A 14857-nucleotide genomic window follows, 5' to 3' on the forward strand; every position below is an offset into this window, starting at 1 on the left:
AAATTCTCGCTTCGAAATGAAATGAGAAAAATACTCGCTGGTTTTCCGACTAACAAAATTCGGAGGCTTAAAAAGTTCGTCGTGTGGGCAGTTAATGGCAAAAAGTTGACACCTTGCTAAATCGATTGGTCATGTGTAGGTGAACTTCCAAAAAAAAAATTTCAAAAATTGTCGTGTGCAAAAGGGCGTTATTCAAAATTTTCGACTTACGTAGCGTATCAGATAGCCAATGTTCAAATCTTTTTTTTGGTGGATATTTTATAATATTTTCTGTAGCCGTTTGGTTGTAAAAAAATAAACAATTTTCAAAGAAGCATTGCGTTTTATGGGAAGAATAAAATTGAAATGGCTGTATCTCTGTTCGACGCTCGCCAAAAATTCGTTAATTTTGCCGTGTTTTTACGTTTCTCACTCCATTGCTCGAAAACTAAGCCTCAAATCGAAAAAATGTATTCTTTAAGAACTAAAGACCGATATTCTCTGATTACGACGGTGTTTGTTATTATAATTTTGACGGAATATTAGTCAAGTTATGATTAAAAAACTAACGTAGCAACAAGATGTCTAAGCGATTAGAAATGCAAACGTCGATCACCCTCCCGAACCGCCCTATTCCGCCCGTCAGACCAACCAACCAAAACAAACTATCATCAGTTCATCACGATAATAATAATAATCAATAAATAATTTCCACCGCTTGTAATTGCATAAATAATATTATAATTGCCCAGAGTTCTGAAAAGAACAGCTTTTTGAAAGACAAAGTGAAAACGGAGAAATGAATTCGCAGAAAAACCAAGAAAGCACGAAAGAAGACAACTCATAACCTCAAAATTCCTTGTAACAGTTGCAAATGGCTAATTTCTCAGTAAGTGATAAATTGATAAATGTTTTTTCGTTTCGCAATTAATTTTGGTTTCTGACGGCATATTTGGTTAGACTTAAATCTCTTAATTCATAGTAACCAACCTTAGACATTCAAAATTACTTTTGACAATTCTAGTTACAAATAACATGAAAAACGTTATTTCCCTTAAAGTTCGAATTCTAGGGAGTAATTTATTTTTGGCACGTTCATCGGACGAAAATAAAATTAAAAAATGAACTGTCCATAATATTGTACAATTCCCTATCACCAGATGATAGAGAATTGTACTATTTAAAACCACGAAGAAATAATGTCTTACAGCGAGTTTAATCAACGAAAACAAATTTAAACCAGTTTTTAAAATAAATGTCAATAAGGAGAATTTTCGGAAACAATAATTATAAATAAAGACAACAGAAAGAGTGGAGTAATACGAGTAGTTTATGATGCATATAATAAACGATGAACCGTTCCTATACAAATACATATTCAGAGATTACGTACGAGTATTTTTCATTTTCTCTTCCTTCTTGTCGCGGGACGTTATAACGCACTGTTGCCAAATGGTCACCTCCGTGATTGCCACGTCTGCAACGGTACGGATCATAAAATTCTCGCTTCGAAATGAAATGAGAAAAATATTCGCTGGCTTTCCGACTAACAGAACTCGGAGGCTTAAAAAGTTCGTCGTGTGGGCAGTTAATGGCAAAAAGTTGACACCTTGCTAAATCGATTGGTCATGTGTAGGTGAACTTCCAAAAAAAAAATTTCAAAAATTGTCGTGTGCAAAAGGGCGTTGTTCAAAATTTTTGACTTACGTAGCGTGTCAGATAGCCGATGTTCAAATCTTTTTTTTGGTGGAAACTTTATAATATTTTCTGTAGCTGTTTGGTTGTAAAAAAATAAACAATTTTCAAATTAGCATTGCGTCTTATGGGAAGAATAAAATTGAAATGGCTGTATCTCTGTTCGACGCTCGCCAAAAATTCGTTAATTTTGCCGTATTTTTACGTTCCTCACTCCATTGCTCGAGAACTAAGCCTCCAATCGAAAAAATGTATTCTTTAAGAATTAAAGACCGATATTCTCTGATTACGATGGTGTTTGTTATTATAATTTTGACGGAATATTAGTCAAGTTATGATTAAAAAACTAAGGTAGCAACAAAATCTCTAAGCAATTAGAAATGCAAACGTCGATCACCCTCCCGGACCGCCCTATTCCCCTCGGTGACCTGATCTACAAACCAAAACAAACCATCACCAGTTCATCACGATTATAATAATAATAATCAATAAATAATTTCCACCGCTTGTAATTGCTTAAATAATATCTATGGCTTGATGCTAAAAGGGCCAATGTCAGTATTTTGCTGTTTTGAACCTGTAGAAAATTAAGTAAGCTAAAAGTGTGCAAAAAATAATTTTTCCGACGACCACTATGAAAAATGCGTAAATTCGCACAAATAACTATTATTGAAAGTTGGCTATTGCATGCAAATAGCGAACCCGTGTGCAATGAAACTGGTTAGCCAATCAGATACCTTCCAGCCTGTGCGCAATGAAATCATTGCACACAGTTGTAGTAACCATGGCCACCAATGTATGTTTTGTCCGCAGCTCTGTCGAATAATATTTGAAGCTTGAAGGAATACCGAATATTAGCGTTTTTTTTTTGTGGTCGTCGGAAAAATATCGTGTATACCACGTGTTGAAAATTCGATTTCACACTCGTTTGCTTAAGCCACGCGCCTACGGCTTGCAAACTCGTGTGAAATCTTTCATTTTCAACTCTTGATATACAATATACTATTTAAATTAGCAGTAGAAAAACCACAATCACGAAATAAAGTTTACACCATGTAAATCCCTATGGTTCATCGATAAAAAAATTCATTGTATATTACATAATTCTATATGTATAATTAAAAAAAAAAATCCTATTCATTAATTGTTTATAAAAATTTTTGGAAAATTTTCATACATATAATTTAAAGTTTTTTATAATAATATAATGAAAAAAAAGACAAAAACCCATTAGTATTCAAAGTTTCAATAAATATCGTAAAAAACTGAATTTTTTCCATAAATAGCGTAATTATTGTTTAAACAATATAAATATTTATGCGCCCCAACCAAAATGTTTCTCATTTCAAATATTACCTACATAAAACACATTTGAAACAAAAATAATCAAAATCGGAGCTGTTCTTGACTCCACTCACATTATAAGATGATTAAAAGATTTTAGTATACTAAATCCAGAGAGCTACTGAATTATGACAATATTAATGTTTTCAATTTCAAACCTTTCTCACTGAATGATATCCGAGAGGCTTTTGACAAATGGCGTAAAAATAACAGTAACGATGCAAATACCCCACAGGGATCCGTGTTGAGACCTACACTTTAATTTATCTAAATACAATCTATCTGGTGTATGTAAATTACTTTATTGAAGCTACAAATTCGGATGTATTATTATTTGCAAACAACGCGACAGTCATAGTGACAGAAAGATGTTAAGGGAAATAAAAAGAAGTAGACAAAAGCAAATTAAGGAAATTTTATGATTCTGATATGAAATTATGGATTAAATCGAACAAACTTTGTCGTGATGAAGAAAAAACGTGATTTGTATGAACCTACTAAAGCCGTTAGACGATTAGGGATTTACGTCGATAATAAACTCACTCGAGAAACTCATATATCGTACCTTGCAATTAAAATTTCGCAAAAGTGTTTTCTGTTAAGATCGCTCCGATCTATAACATCTAAAGCCGCAGTTATCACGGCCTACGCACAAAACTAGTCTGAAGACACTCATGTCATACCAAATCCCTCTTTGCTCTTCGCGGAGCAGACAGAGATTGCTGTCGTAACAGTCTTGCAAAATTAAAAATGATCACACTTTTCAGGTAATGCCATTATTTGGTAACCTGGTAATGTGATTAAAAAAGTAATCCTGTCTTTGTTCTTTTATTAGTATCTTTACTTTCTTTTATTTGTTTTCTTTTGATTCTAATTTTTTCGCGCGTTGAAATGAAATCCTCGGCTGGGAAGGCGTTGGAAACCGTCAATTGTTGTGCTTTTTAAAAGCGTAGATTAATTGGAGCATGTTGACAGCTAACCTAAAATTTAGAGCCAAAACAATCTTTCTTTTTTTTCTTTCTTTGCAATGTTTTACATTAAAAATAGAAAACTTAACGATTCCTATTCTCGAAGCAAATATCTAAGGGCACCCTTTGCTGAAAACAAACATGTAGAATTGTGTCCCGATTAAACACAAACAAATGTCATTCTTGTCAAACGGCGGGAAATTCAAACTTTACACTGTTCTAAACGGTTTAATTTCTCCAATGCCTGTTCAGCCCAGGATTTCATTTGAACGCGCAATAGTTCCTTCTGATGCATGTTTGTCGTTTTTTAACATTTTGTATTCTTCTATATTCCTTTTTCATTCTCTGTTTTTTTAAATTTTATTTTCACATTCAGAAATGTCTCATCTAGCCTCTTATTCCTTTTATCCATTTATTTTTATTCTCCGTTTAAATCCAACTTTTTTTTTACTCCTATTTTTGTTTTCAGTCAATACAATATTGCCCTACAAAGTACAATTATTTTAGAAAACACACTAACATATTTTGGAAGTTTCTTCAAATTCTTTACACTTTAATAAAATGTTTCAAAAATTCCACTTATCACGCAGTCTTCAGATTTTCAAAAATAATTTTTTTTCAGCAGCGCAAGTGAGAATTCACTTGTTCTCTGGTAAAAAGTGTGTACATAAACCCAGAAAGAATCCGGTTGCGAGTCGACTTTTCAGAATTAAGTTGTTTGTTCTTCTTATGCATTATGTATGCATATAGGTGGTCGAATGCGTATTACGTTCGAATCCTGGCGGGTTTTTAAGTTATGTACATGCGAAATTAGTTGATTTGGTTTCCTTAACCGGAGCTCCGCAACAGAACAACTTTACATGCGCCATTAGAGCACACATCGTTTTGCATCGGCATTGCACTTATCCATCAACGTCTGTCGATAGATAAGCGCAACCAAATGCTGATTTATTCGACGTTGCAGCTCCTTTTTCATGCAAAAACTTGCACATTTTTCAGACTGACGCCTTGCACAAGTCCGATCCTTGATTTGATGTAAAGTATTCGGCCACCACGACCAAAATAAGAACAACACATAATTCAACGTTCCGGATGATTTCAGTCGTTTCGTGCTTGGTTTGTAAAAAATTTGCCATGCAGATTATGACGGTTCGAATATTTGAAAAATCAGTAGGATCGAATCCTTGTAACGAGCCGTGGAGATTCAATTTCCGTTCGATTTTTGAAAGAGACGGACTCCTTCCCTCGTGCAAGAGCGTGGTATTTTACATAATAAGTATTAAATGACTAGGTAGCGAAGTTAAAGTAATTTAGATAAGACGTAGTAAACAGTAATAAGGTTAAGGCTACTCTATACTTAAATAAAATTTCCAGTTTCCTGTGTATTCAGTTGCAGAGCAAGAAAAGTGTGGTTGTTGTCAATTAAATTCCGCCTGAAGCATTTGGGACCTTCTGCATGAAATGCACTTTTGCTTGCTGCTTGATCGTGCGTTGAAGTCTTCCAATACATTGATGTATATTAAAAAAATGTCACCAAAAGGTCATATCTGAAAAAAAATAAAATAAGAGGAGGGGGTAAAGAGATGAAGAATTCAAGCAGCGTTTAATTTTGCCTATGTCCACTTTAAAATAGGCACTTACTCCTGGTTCTTTTTTGTGTTTATATTGCTTTGTTATCAGTTTTTCGATTCCAACCGTAATATTTTTTGAAAAAATACAGGGTGTACCAAAACGACCGCACCAACTACGTGTAATCGTATGAAGTAGAGTTAGAGGAACGTGAAAAAAATAATACAAATATTTTCCTGATGCTTTTTCTTATTTTCCCAAATTTTGAATTTTTTTGACATTTATTCAAAAATTGTGTAACAAAACTTTTAAATTCCGGTTTTTAAAAAAGCAAATGCTTCAAATGGACTTTTAAAAGAAAAATAATTTAATTAGTGAAAGTTATCGCAATTGAATGAATACTGTCTAACATAATTGGAACAAAAAAATTTTTTTTAACTTTAACACCCTGTAACTTTTAATTGAAGCTGAAAAAAAATGTTTTTTACATTTTTTTATGTTCTTCTCACTGTATTTTATACAACTGCTAGTAATTGGTGTGTTCGTTTTGAATCACCCTGTATATGGCTGAGCTTCTTGCTTCTTCCTGGTGAGAGTCGATTGGTGTTATTTCTGGGCGCAGGAAAAGTAAAGAGTCAAGTACTAAGCTCTGAGAAGAAAAAAGGAAGAAAATAACTGGTTGTTGCCAAAAGACTTAGAATTTTGACTCAAGTTGTTGTCAAGACAAGCAAATTTTTTGTGTTTTCCTCAAGCTGACATCGCCAAAATTAAAACAATGGTAGGGTCGTCAGAATAAGTCAATGATTTCAGGTGTTGTTTTTTTCGAGTCACTAGATGTAAATTAGATCATTAACTAAGTATCGTTGACGTCATCTGTCAAAAAGTGTTTAGAAAAAAAAAGCGTTCGGAAGACGTTGCGCAGACGTGTCGATCTCGGAAACTGGTCTAAAAATGTAAAAATCGATTAATTATCGTCGATATTGAATAACGAGAAGACGGCAAAAACTGGCTGCAAATCTAGTTGAAATATCCGCCTTGGGCTCTCGCTTCCTGGGAACGCAGTTCCACCATGAATAACTGTCTCAAATATGTAGATAATCTCGGCTCATGTTTATCAATCAGCGTGTGACTCGGCATCTTAACGTAGCGGCAAGCATGATGCCCATATCAAATAGATTAAGACCGTTCCTAGTACCATCGCAACTCGGTTCCTCCACTTTACGACGTTCTATTATTTTGTCATGGCCTCTGCTCGCTCCGGCTTGACACGCTTGTCACTCTGGCTCGGGCAAACACGACCGAAATCAAATTACGAGATCAAATGATGTGGAGGCCGAGCCGTGAAGAATCACTTCTGCCAAAAAGAAAAAGGCTCCAGAGGCTCTTTCAGAGGGAAACTCTAAGTCACCTCCACGCATGTTCTATAGGCGATAAGTCTGGAGAACGAGATGGACGTAGCAGTAAAATCATTTGGACGGTTCAAAAAACGCCGTATTTGTTGCCGTATGAGAACGAGCATCGTCTTGTTGAAAAATGAAATTCTGCAACTATTGCAAGTTTTTCTTTCAGAATCTTTTATTTAATTTGTTTTAAATATTTTTACAGTAATTGTTCGTTCCTTGGGGCTCTCACAGTCGGAAACGCTTCGCGAGTCTATCGCACCCAAGTAGATGGTCCGGCGCAGAGCTTAAAATGCAGCCACGCCACCCATTAATGGGGAAATGGAGACAAATCCCGCAAAAATAAACCACCAAACGCTACAATACATATAGAGTGTCCCAAAATCTGAAAAATATTTTCAAAATTTAGTTCAAAGACCTTTGATTTTTGAAACTGTACAGTAGTAATAATGATAACGTTGAAGGTAATAGTAGGCTATAAAATTAGTCACCCTGTATGTTTTAATAATACTATACCACTTTTCAATTTTCCACCAGAATACCTTTCAGACTAAAAAAATATTTAATTAGAGGCGTCTTCCTCTTGGCGGATTTAATACATTTTTTTTTTTAAATAAGTTCTGGTGTATTTATAGAAAATGTATTGAATTCGTTTTATGGGAATCGATTTTGCACGGGCCAGCCCACGGGCCCATTACCATAATTAGCTCTCGATGACGCGAACGGTACACTCCAATTAATTTTCCGCAATTTCCTGCTGGATCCCTGTTCCTAATTAAAGCAAAGACAATAATCTCGGCAATAATCTGCACGGTGCATCGTAGGTATAACTCACGTTTTTGAATCGCGGCGTGGCCCAATAGGTATATTACACCGATTCCGGTATTACTATCTGGTTAAAAATCCGGCAGGTACATGTGACCGCAGCGGTCGCTGCATCCTGTATCGCCTTAATTCAAAACAATCTCCGGTCAACAGGAAATCGTGACTACCCGGGGTGGGTATATGCGGACAGATAATTACGACGCTAACGTCGAGATGGCCGAAGAGTGTGCTTTATGTGGACGAGGAGGAAACGGAAATTTACGGCCCTAGGGTCACAAGATTGGTCCGACGAAACCTGTTGAACCGATCAGAACTTGAAGCTTTTTCTCTTTTTTATACCCATATCATGCCATTTTTTTTCTTCCAACCCTTGAGAGTTCTAGGAATATTTTGAACAGCGAAGTAGGTTTTATAAAACATGATATACATGGTGTATTTTTAAATTGTGCCGAAATTTTACCTACGAAGTTGTGGGATAACATAGAAAACTAAAAGCAATTAAAAAAAATTGTTGCTCAAAAAATAAATGTCATTTTATTTTTTGACATAGAATTTTTTTAATATTTTTTACGAGTTCTACATGAAGCCAGTAGCTCGTGGTTAAAATTTTGGCGCGCATTTCAATAACACCCTGTATATTTCGAAATAATTGACCTTTCAAAAACCCCCAAATCAACAAATAAGTGCAACCGAATTTTTTTAACATTTTTCTCACGTTGACGGTAATCTCTTCTAGACCGTAGTGCACCGTTAGTGCGCTATTTTTGGGACACCCTGTATATTGCTTATTGTTCTTATAAGCGTCGAAATGTTGAAAAATGTAACGAAGAAAGCAAAAGAAAGAGAAAGATGATTAAATAAAAAAATTGCCTTGTTGGTGTATCTGTGTTATATAAATTAATTGTGTAATTAAGTGTTTGTAAATAATTATAATTTTTTTTATTAGAATTTTACAACTAGAGGTTTGGTGAAAATTTGAGGGGGTTAGTGCAACGCTCTTGAAGCAGAAGAGTACTTTTCAGAAACCTTACAATAATAATTTTCTAGCTCGTGTGAAGTTCAGTCTAAAATAATTTTCCTGACCACACACTTGCTTGCAATTTATGTGGATAATGAGTTAGTGCGGAATGCATAAGGAGACGTTGTAGCAAATAAAATCTGCAAGAATATACTCGTACATACATCTTGTTAAGAAGCTTTCCTCACACCTTGCAATAACAATTTATTTGGTACTAATTCAGAAGGAATTCTGATCTGGAGACACTCCTCTTCATAAAAATGTAATTTTTTTGATGCATGTTTTGCTGCGGAAGATTTGTTTCCGAATTTGCCGCGTAATTTGGAATCTGGTGTCCCGCAAGGAACGTAGTTCCTCCCGTTGTTTTAAAAACGCGCAAGAGTGGTATTTTTGCCGCTCGTGGGCAGAAAGCTGTAACCGTAAAGCTTGCAGTAAGCCAGAGGCCTCCCTGACATGACTATAGAGCGCGTGGGCCGCTTATTTTCAGTACATAAACCATGGGCAAAATAATAGACCATAAGTATCTCCACGCGGCCTGATATACAGCCTCGGTGCCCGACATACTACCATGAATTTACAAACTACCAAGGAATTCTCTAGTGGACGATTCAATCCTCGTTGACAATCGCTAATCTATGATTAATGACGACCCCGCCATAAATCCGCTAAAACTCGATTATTTCCTCGGCCGCCGCTCGTAGATCACTCCTGGTCTCGTTAAGAGTGCAGATGGCAAAAACCCCGTGCCATTTAATGTATAATTCATGGCCGACTCGTCTAATACATGTGTATTGGTGCTATGAGCAGCCTAACTCACACATAACTCGTCCAGAGATATTGTTATTACATAGAACGCAGCATCATCCCATGAACGACGACTTCAACTGCCGTAATGTTAAATAAACTAAACCATCGACATTCTACCCACACGTTTGCGGATCGGGATTTTTTTTTATATGAGAATGCTATACCAGCGCCTCCAGCGGCCGATGGGATTTTTGCAGCTGGGTTGCCGTTTCGCTCCCGAAATGGACAGGGGAAGTACCGTACTGGGATTTTTCAGTACAGTGGCTCAAGGAGGGTAATAAACCAAGTGCAAGTTATGGTCTACTAATCGTAATTAACTCAGGACTAATTAAATTAGTAAGTGCTGAAATATGAAATGGGAAATAAAAAAGGCTTCAAGAATGCACTTTGCTGCAATAAACTCCATTTACAAACAAGAATTGAACGATTTAAAGAATGGTTCTTCGACCAGAAAGAAGAAATAAATTATGCCTTAAAAGTTTTCTTTTTGGCCTCTTCAACTCTAAATGACATGTTTACACATTTTGAACAGCTACGGTATCTTGATTTTTACACACTAATCAAACTACATATTTGTAGTACATTACTAATGCGGTAGGCATTTTACATCGCTCGGTTTTTGTTAACACTCCCGCTGCGCGGTCGTGTTTCAATCTAAAAACCTCGCGCTGCAAAATGTAGCTTACCGCATTTGTAATGTAAATAACTATTTCCATGTTTTTATTTTTCAAAGGAAGTTGGGCGTTGAAGAAAGTGTGGTTATGTAGTGCTCATTCTGGATTGGTGGATTTAAATAGAGATTAACTTACGCCAACTTTCTGTCAAAACGTTGTCATTGCGCAATTACAATATCTGCCACGAGAGTAGTTTTTAAGCGTACTATTGCGCAAAATTTCAACAGAAGAATTAATCCTTTGTTCCATTTTCTCACACGAATAAGAGAAGAAGTAAAACAAATGTCTTAGAGAAAGCAATCTTACGCATCTTTTCGTTCCGAGTGGAATTTTTGTACAAGATGCAGCGAGGACAATAATTATACCGAGGATGAATTTTATTTTCGTGGCAGAAATTTGAAGTTTTATCAATTATTCTTTATAATAATTTTATTTTACAGATTCAGTGACACAGGATTAATGACAGTCGCTGCGTTCGCGTATGTAAACTTTCCACAATTGAGACTCTTATGTTACAGGTTCAAGGCAAAGAGGTTTTCAGGTATTTTTTAGACTTTTCTAATAAAAATTTCAATTTGTGGAATTTATTGATCACCAAATGGCAGAACTGGAAATGCATCAGCGATTAAATCTGACAAGTTGCTTTAACAAGACTCGATGAAACTTGACAAACATAAAATTATTTGCTGTGGTAACTTTCTTACAATTTAGTTAACTGCAAAATTGATAGCTCATACTTGTCAGATCCGATAGGTTTTTTAGTGCCTAGAATTGACAGTTATCATTATTTGGACTTTTACTACTATAGAACCTGAATCTGTATCTGATGCTTATGACACTGCAGTTTTTTAATACTGCTTTTCACTATAATGTAGACTCGGAGTAGAAATAATTATGCAGCAAGAATGCACACTGCGAGTCTTTGAATACGCTTGCTCTTTTCTCTAAATCTTTGCCTCCCTCTTTTGGGAAAAGAAAATTTCAAAGAACAAGTTATTACGGCTTGGCGTCTGATCGAGCGTTGAAATCACCAGACTCTCTGTGCGATTGTGTGTTTGAAACGCCTTTTTGGAAATTGAGACTCACCCCTGACCACAAGGCGCGCCTCACCAAGCTTAATTATTTACATAAAAGATCAATACTAGCAGAAACCACGACTCCTCGGTGAAAAACTGACCGTCTAATCGCTCGACCGCGCGTCGAACTCTCCTCCTAAAAATCGCATTTTTGTCGTTCTCGTCGCCTTTCTTAGCGGCTTCGTCTCTTGCTCACTCATAAATTGCTAAAAGTGGTCGATTTATCGTCTCTGGTTTCCCACGGGAGCTGGTCCCGTTCACGATCCAGCCGTTATGATGTAGGGCCATTCCTCGACATTCTTGTGCGTTTAATGTCATCCATAAACTGGAATGTAGATATCTCCGATAGAAATCACATTATATTGTCTATGGCCATCGACAATGTGCACTATGGATCAAACGTGATCCGTTATTATTTACGACGGACGTCGCGTAATCTCCGCAGTCCGAACGCACTCAACCATTGGAAAAGCCACTCCGACATTGGGAAAAAACGTCCATTTTATAGCAAATGTCGTAAATTTCGTTAATTGAATACGGACGTTTATGGGGAAATAAATGGCGGGGTAAAAAAGCGCCAGCAAATTAGAATATCACCGGTCGGGGGGGCGGCGTAAAGCGCGACCTTGACTTTATGGCGTTTGTTTATTAGCTGAATTTATGCCCCGACTGTCCCGGTTATAGTTATTATTTTTAATTGGTAAATGGTAAGGTTTGCAAGGAAATCATTTATGCGCGACGGCTGTTCTAAACACGCTATTGGTGGCTGCTACGACAGAAAATTATGTAAAGCAGTTACTATTATTATTATTAACTGGATAACTGTGGGCTACGCCCCGTTAAATGTCCACTTTCTTTCACATTCTTTTTGTTTCTTTTTCTCGCCGCATTTTCCTTCTGAGTTTTTCTTTCAGTTGCGTGTGCAGTTTGATTTTTTGTGGTTCTTGTCGCTGCTTGGGGACGTTTGTTTTAATGACGCAACGTTTCGGAGGTGATTGGATCCTGACGGCTCCCCATTGTACTTGTCGTCCTCACTAATTTCATCTATTAATGATGATGTATGTAGGTGTTCCTCGCGAAAACCATTCATCTTAATTAATTGTATTAAAACGTCAAGTCGAGATAACCTCAGGTTCTTGTATTCCAACGCCAATATGTTTATGACGTAACGCATTCCGTTGTTCATATCAAAGAATTTTTTTTAGACAACGGCGAGTTGCTCGCAATGGAACTTTCTTCTATTTGTAGCTATTTGCGTAGGTATTTTTTTCAGAAATTATCGAATAATAAGAAAAGCAAAAAAAAAAATCCAAATACAGTTATTGAAGAAAAATAAAATTAGTAAATCTAATAGTTATGTAACAAAATGTAAATGCAAACTTTGCAAGGCAACGTAGAAAGCTTAATAAAGTAGTAATGAATAAAACAGAAATATTTCATTCAATGAGAGAAAACATAATAAATCTTAATGTAGATTAATTATGATGTATTTATTCTCGATTTTGTAGTAGTTGTACTTGTAACATTTTTGTGAAATGTACAAGGTGACCAATAATGAATAGAAAAAAGTTGAAAAAACATCACGGTGAAAAATGTGGAAAATAAATAAACAAAGTAAGCTTTCCAGAGCCTTTTCAGCCACACTGACGTGAAGATTCGGGATGGGTACGGTGTGGATGATCCAGCATTCGCCTTATCTGTGATATGAGACATACCACGATGTGATGGTGTGGGGAAACTTTTGAAAAAAACCCACACTTGGTCAGGCGGCACCGGGGTTAGAACCCGGGACCTCCCGCATGTAAAGTGTCGCGCTAGGCGCTTGGCCACAGTACTCGTTCTTTGTGGTATGTAAAACATACAATATTTAAATAAATAATTATTATAGTGGACATATAAAAAATACAAAACTGCTCTCCCATAGAAAAGGGGAATGTGGCAACAGCAAAAGAGACTCCAATAACTAAAATGAATTATTAAAAGTGTAGAACCTGTGTTAATAAAATCTAATTACTCTGGAGAGTTGGCTTCGATTTAATAAAGCAGAAACTTGTCAAAGCAGTTTTTTTTTCGATTAATCTTGTTAGTGCTGTCAAATTGTTCAATGAAGAGGTAAATATGGTTCAAAATCAAAATAATTCAGCCTATTAAAACAAAATTTGCGTCGATGAAATTCGTTGGGAGACCTGCACGTTTACCAGATCTAAATCCGTGCGATTGTTTTTCATGGGGCTACTTCAAAGACAAAGCTTACAGTGCTCTCAACATAATACTTAATGCAACAATGAACGTTAGGAGAACTCTATTGTACGTTGAGAGTAATGCACGTCAGTTTGAATATTTTAGAACCTTTAATAGTAATGTAATTACATAATTTTAAAATTTAAATTAAGTAATGCTTTTGTTAATTTTACACTTATTATTTTACGACGTACGAATGAGTTAGAGCAATGTCAACAGGTGAACAAAATATTGAATTTAATTTTCCAGATAACTTATTCAATTCTGAATGACACTGACAATTTAATTTACATAGAAATGTTGCGTTGACAAATGACTTAAAATTTATTAACTCCTACTCTTTCGATCATTTGGAAAATATTTATTCAAAGTACTACTAAAATCTAGTGAGCTCTGAATTCGGTCAAAATATAGTACTTGATAAATTATTTCGATTGAAATATCGATCGTCGCGCTATGAGATGTGAAAATCGCGTCTGCTGAGGGTTTCCCGAGCATTTTCACCCACATTGACCTTATCTGTAAGATGAGACATATCACGATGTGATGGTGTGAGGAAATCACTGAAAAAAACCCACACCTGATCGATCAGGCGGCACCGGGGTTAGAACCCGGGACCTCTCGAATGTAAAGTGGCGCGCTAGGCGCTTGGCCACAGTACTCGTTTCCTGTAGAATCTCCAACTCATGCTTTTATTGCTGCGATTCGTGCTTATTTCCATCACAAAAGCATTTCGGAAATCATTCATCCAATCGAGAGGTTATATGCAGTTGACAATATGTATAATCAAATTTTATAATAAGAAAGTTCTATTATAAACTGTTTTGTGTATTATTGTTGTTATTGTGTATTATTGACTAATAAAATAAGTAACGTAACCAAAACCTAAAAAACATCTTTATTATCCACACTGAGTTAACTGACGATTGTCACATAACTTCTTTAAGATCTTTAGTGTTAACTATGTTTATAGCACTGATTTACCATTAACAGCTGAAGAAGTTAATGACTGTTTATTGTGGCTCTCATAAATTTACTTTAAACTGAAATTGCTGTATTAAGATATAAATTCTAGCCTCCTAGTTAAAGACATTTATTTACATTGAGTTTCTCTGGGGAACAACGTCGTTCAAACATCGAACTCGGGTATTACAAATCTAACGAGCTTAGATAATATTATTTGTAATAAACCTGTACGATTCTTCAGCAAAAATAATAAAAATGTAACTAGATTTGAAGATAACGAATGTCATAACTTGAT

This window comes from Tenebrio molitor, chromosome 9 (genome assembly GCF_963966145.1).
Source record: "Tenebrio molitor chromosome 9, icTenMoli1.1, whole genome shotgun sequence".
Lineage (NCBI taxonomy): Eukaryota > Metazoa > Arthropoda > Insecta > Coleoptera > Tenebrionidae > Tenebrio > Tenebrio molitor.